The sequence below is a fragment of the Rattus norvegicus genome, chromosome X, assembly GCF_021556685.1.
Source record: "Rattus norvegicus strain SHRSP/BbbUtx chromosome X, alternate assembly SHRSP_T2T, whole genome shotgun sequence".
Taxonomy (NCBI): domain Eukaryota; kingdom Metazoa; phylum Chordata; class Mammalia; order Rodentia; family Muridae; genus Rattus; species Rattus norvegicus.
The window spans coordinates 62,788,293-62,793,157 of record NC_141554.1 but is presented as its reverse complement, the minus strand read 5'-3'; the positions used below and the strand labels follow the sequence as shown (position 1 = coordinate 62,793,157).

The window sequence follows — 4,865 nt, the reverse complement described above, 5'->3', positions numbered from 1 at the left end:
GACATCTCATTAGGCTGAGCTTCCAAGGGAGGGAGTAGTTTTCCCTTAATATCCCTCACTGAGCGGCACTGGTCAGGCCTATGGTAGCCCTTGCCACATCGGGCACAGATAGTTGCAGGCCTCCTGTCTCCCTTGGTTATCCTACAGTCTCTTTTTAAATGGCCCATTTTTCCACATCGAAAACATGATCTTGTATCTGTCCCTTTAAGGGGGCGTTGCCGGGACTGGAGAATGGCGGCCGCCAAGCCTGCATTAGTAAGAGGCCCGCCGAGTTCTCTGCAGACTCTGAGCCAGCCCTGTAATCCTTTGTTTTTTCTGGGTGCTATAGCCGCCCAGCATTCCTGGGTGGCTTGCTCGTAAACGAGCTGTTCTATGAGCGGTGCTGCTTGCTCCGCATCACCAAATATTCGTCCAGCAGTTTCTGTCATTCTGGCTACGAAGTCTGAGAATGGTTCCTGAGGTCCCTGGATGATACGAGTAAGTTGATTATCGGCCCCGCCTTTCCTAGTGAGTGCCTTCCAGGCCTTAATGGCCGAGCTGGAGACTTGAATATAAGCACCCCAATGGTAATTAGCTTGGTCCACTGCGAAGCGACCTTGTCCTGTCAAGAGTTCAAACGTCCATTCTCGCTGCTCAGGCGTTAACGCCGTGGCATTAGCTCTGGCCTGTGTTTGAGCCGCCTCATACCAAAGCGCTTTCCATTCCATATATTGGCCCATGTTCACAAGGGTCGCTTTTGCAATCATCTGCCAATCGGCGGGTGTCAAATAATTTAGGGCCAGCCTTTCAAGAATGGTTAGGGTGAAATTGGCTGTAACTCCGTACCTTCTGACAGACTCCGCCAGCTCTTTTATTTGGTTATATTCGACTGGGGCATGAACCCGCTCACCCTCCTGGGTTTCAAAGACCGGGAATGTCATCCGCAGCTTCCTTCTCACCCTATCGGGGACTAAAGAGAATGCGCAAGAGCGCGCCTCATACGGAGGGGGTGCGGTTGGCGACTGCCGTGGCAGAAGCTTTTTATTACCTTTCTTTTGTTCCTCGGGGTGATATTTCTCTTCCTCATATCTAGCTGCTTCCTCATCTAACTCGGCCTCCTCCTCTGAATCTAAGATTCCATTCTCAGAGTTATCAGAACTGTCGAGAGGTTCAGCGCTTCTAGCTCTTTCACAGGGTATATGCTGGCTCCCCCTCCCGGTTGCTGTGTAGAGAGGGAAGTGCCGGAATCTGAAAGCTTTAACACTCCCTTATCCGCGGACTTAATGGGAGGGCTCTTTTTCTTTCTCAGGACGTCCTTTTTCTTACGCGCGTCTAATCTCTCACTACATTCAGTTTCTGACATACTTTCTCGAAATATCTCGAGTGTGGTCTGCCCTCCTACAACTGCTGCCTTGCACACTTCATCTGCTAAGCAATTTTTGACTAGTTTCCATATGGCTTTAGTTCCTAGACGCAGATCTTTCTCCGCCAATTTTCTGTCTAGGTCCCTTCCAAGTTTGTCCCATGAGGCAATTGTAAACGAGCCTGAGCAGGCAAACCACGGAGCCACCCTGTCCACTTCTTTCACAAAGTTTTTAAGTGTTCTTCCTCCAATTTTAATGTCCCTCTGCTTTAGCACCGTTTCCAGAGCCGTGATCACAGATTGTGAGGATCCCATGAGGGACCAAGAATGCCCAGCGGCTTATCTACGTCCATCTGACAAGGCGTGAGTAGAAACAGACACGCCGCTCTCTTATATACGGGAGTCTTACGCGCACTTCCCAGGCGGTGCTATCGCGTCCCTGCTCCCCAACAGTAAAGGGGAGCTGCACGAAGCTCACTTATTTACGAGAGACTGAGACGCGCCTCCAGCTGCTGTCCTTTTAGCAGCGGAAACGGTGAAAACAGTACATAATAATAAGAAAGAGTAGGGTGGCTCCGAGAACAAATACCATAGCCTCAACAAATCCTTCCCAAGGCGGCGACAACCCCAGACCAAAATCCATGAAAGGCATGCCTCTCTGAACGTATCTTTTTTTTTTTTTTTTTTTTTTTTTTTTTTTTTTTTTTACCTGCAGTTCTGAATCCTCCTTGTCACCAAGGGGTCTCCGGAGGTGCTGATGAAGTCTTTTTCCGGGTTTCGGCACCAAATGTCCCACGCTACGTCTCGCCAGCAAGAATAACGCAGGACACAAAGGATCCTTCTGCAGAAATAGCTTTAATGCATCTTGAGAGCGAGAGCACAAGCTTACAATACGGAGACCCCGAGTGAGAGAAAGACCATCCCTTATATAGGAAACTATCTTCGCCTAGGACGTGTCACTCTCTGGCTGGTCGCTGCCAGATGTGCCAGATGACGTACCACAGCATACGTGTCCCCCTGAGTGAGGAATTTACCAGGCGCTTGCGTATTGCCCTTTTATTAGATGCATCCTGCCGGATATCGGCGCCATCTTACAATGGAGAATGTGAGGACGGCCCTCCACAGCAGTATCCTACTGGTCCTGGTCACTTAGGTTGACTTGTTCTTATTTGGCTGAGGCCAGTCTGTTTCTTCTAGGTAGTGGCATCATGGCTGATTTGTGTTTGCTAACTTAACACTACTGAACTGGACTGCTGGTATATTTATAAAGTGTTGGTAAGTAGATTGAGCTGTCACTGATGATTCCTGTAATTTGAACTGATGATTTCTGAAAATGTAGATTGAATTTGCTCCAACAAACAATTTCTAAACAGATCCACTTACCCCATATCCATTCTTTACTAGTACCTCTAGTGAGTGGTGGGCTAGAAGAGAAGTTTAAGCACTTAATAATCCTTATTAAATGTAGGATTTGAGAAATTTAAACCAACATTGACACTACTGAACTGGACTGCAGGTATCCTGACAAAAGGATATTGGAATTGTCCCGAAAGTACTATTTCTAAATGGGTCCACATTCCCTTCTTATTCACCATCATTTCTACCATAATTTTGGATAATGGGCTAGGAGGAAGGGGGATTGGAGCATTTGAAAACCTTTACTAATTTTAAAAGATTTAAAAGATCTAAGCCTACAGAGTTAGGTATGGGGAGATACAGAATGGAGGGCCTGAGGGACTGACAAATGAATAGAAATAAGTAGCTTGTGGGAATGGGGGGGGGAACTATAGGTCATGTAAGAAATGTGGGATATGAGTTGATCCTAGGAGTATATGGGGATGAATTTAGCTGAGACTCCTTGCAGTGGCAATATGAAATATGAAGTGGCCACTTCCTGTAGCTAGGCAGAAACCCCAGTGAAGTGATAAGGACATAAAACTACTCCCAAAGCTTTAGACTCAAAATTTGTCATGCCTACAAGAAATACAGGGAGAAAGTTGGAATAGAGACTGAGGGAATGGTCAGCCATTACCTGGCCAAACTCGAGACCAGTACCATGACCAAGCATCAATCCCTGGCACTATCAATGATACTCTGTTATACTTACAGGCAGGAACCTAGCAAAACTATCTTCTGAGAGGCTCTACAAAGAATCTGACTGACACATATACAGAGACCCACAAACATTGGATGCTGCGTGGCAATTCTTATGAAAGTGTTGGGAGAAAAATTGAGGCCCCTGAAGGGGTCAGGAACTCCAATGGAATACCAATAAAGTCAACTAACCTGAAGTTGGAGGTTCTCAGAGATTTAGCCACCAATGAAAGAGCACTCACAGGATAGCCCTAAGTTCCCTGCACGTATGTATCAGTTGTGTGGTTTGGTCTTCATGAAGGTTCCACAATAACTGGAGGTAGGACTGTTTCTATGCCTGTTGCCTGCTTGTAAATTCCATTCCCCTGACTGGGTTACCTTGTCTGGCCTCAGTAGGAGATGATGTGCCTAGCCATGGAGAGACTTCATGATCCAGGATGTAGGCATACCTTGGAAAGGGGCTCTACCTTCATAGAGGAGAAAGGGGAGAGAGAATAGGGGAAGGAACTGTGTGATGAAACTAGCAATTGGGATGTAAATGAATTAATAAACAAATTAATGGGAAAACAAAATTGTATACATTTCTGCCACAATAAAAATAATAATATATACTATCTCAAAGCAAACGTCTATGTATATGTCTCATTTAATTTTCTACTGAAGTGAATGAATGCTATGATCAAAGTAAATTATTAAAATAAGGGTTTATTGGAGGCTTGCTAATAATTTGAGTGTTATTTTATGATAATCATGATGGGATCATGGCAGTACACATTCAGGCATTTCTTGGAACAGTAGTTGTAAGCTTGCATCCTGAACTGCAGGCAGGAACCAAACAGAGTGACACTGAATATGGCAGGGGCTTTTCAAACATCAAAGTGCACCCCTAGTGACACTTTTCTCTAATAGGCCATACCCTTTAATCCTTTCCAGACAGTTCTACCAACTGGGGAACAAACATTTAAATATTTGAACCTATGGAGGTCATACTCCTTACAAACACAATATAATTTTTTATAATGGATAACTCTGAACAGGATTGCCTAGACAGGAAGCAAACATGACATCCTCTTCTAACAAACTACTTTTTAACTATTCAGTCACAATGTGAATAATCTCACTATAATATTAATTTAACTATGTAGCATAAAAGGTATAAGCATGCAGATTTATTACCTCTGTGTTGAAACCTGTATAAATATGCTAATAAGTTTGACAAGTCATGCCACAGGTTAATTGATTAGATAATTGATGAAATTGTTGTATTAGAGTGTATATAATCTGTGTATTAGTCAGTGTTCTTCAGAGTAACAGAATTTATAGAACACATACTTTTTTCTCGCATATATGTATGTGTGTGTGTGTGTGTGTGTGTGTAATTCATTAGAATTATTTATATGCTGCTATCCAGCTAATCCAACAATGGCTG

General features: G+C 44.2%; 1 long non-coding RNA gene across 1 annotated transcript; it reads left to right on the top strand.

Moving 5' to 3' along the window:
• Positions 1-206: 206 nt before the first annotated feature.
• On the top strand, positions 207-4,062 carry LOC147998234 (uncharacterized). Its single transcript, XR_015646557.1, has 2 exons — positions 207-477; positions 2,058-4,062. It is a non-coding gene; the product is annotated as an uncharacterized LOC147998234 (long non-coding RNA).
• The last annotated feature ends 803 nt before the right edge of the window (positions 4,063-4,865 follow it).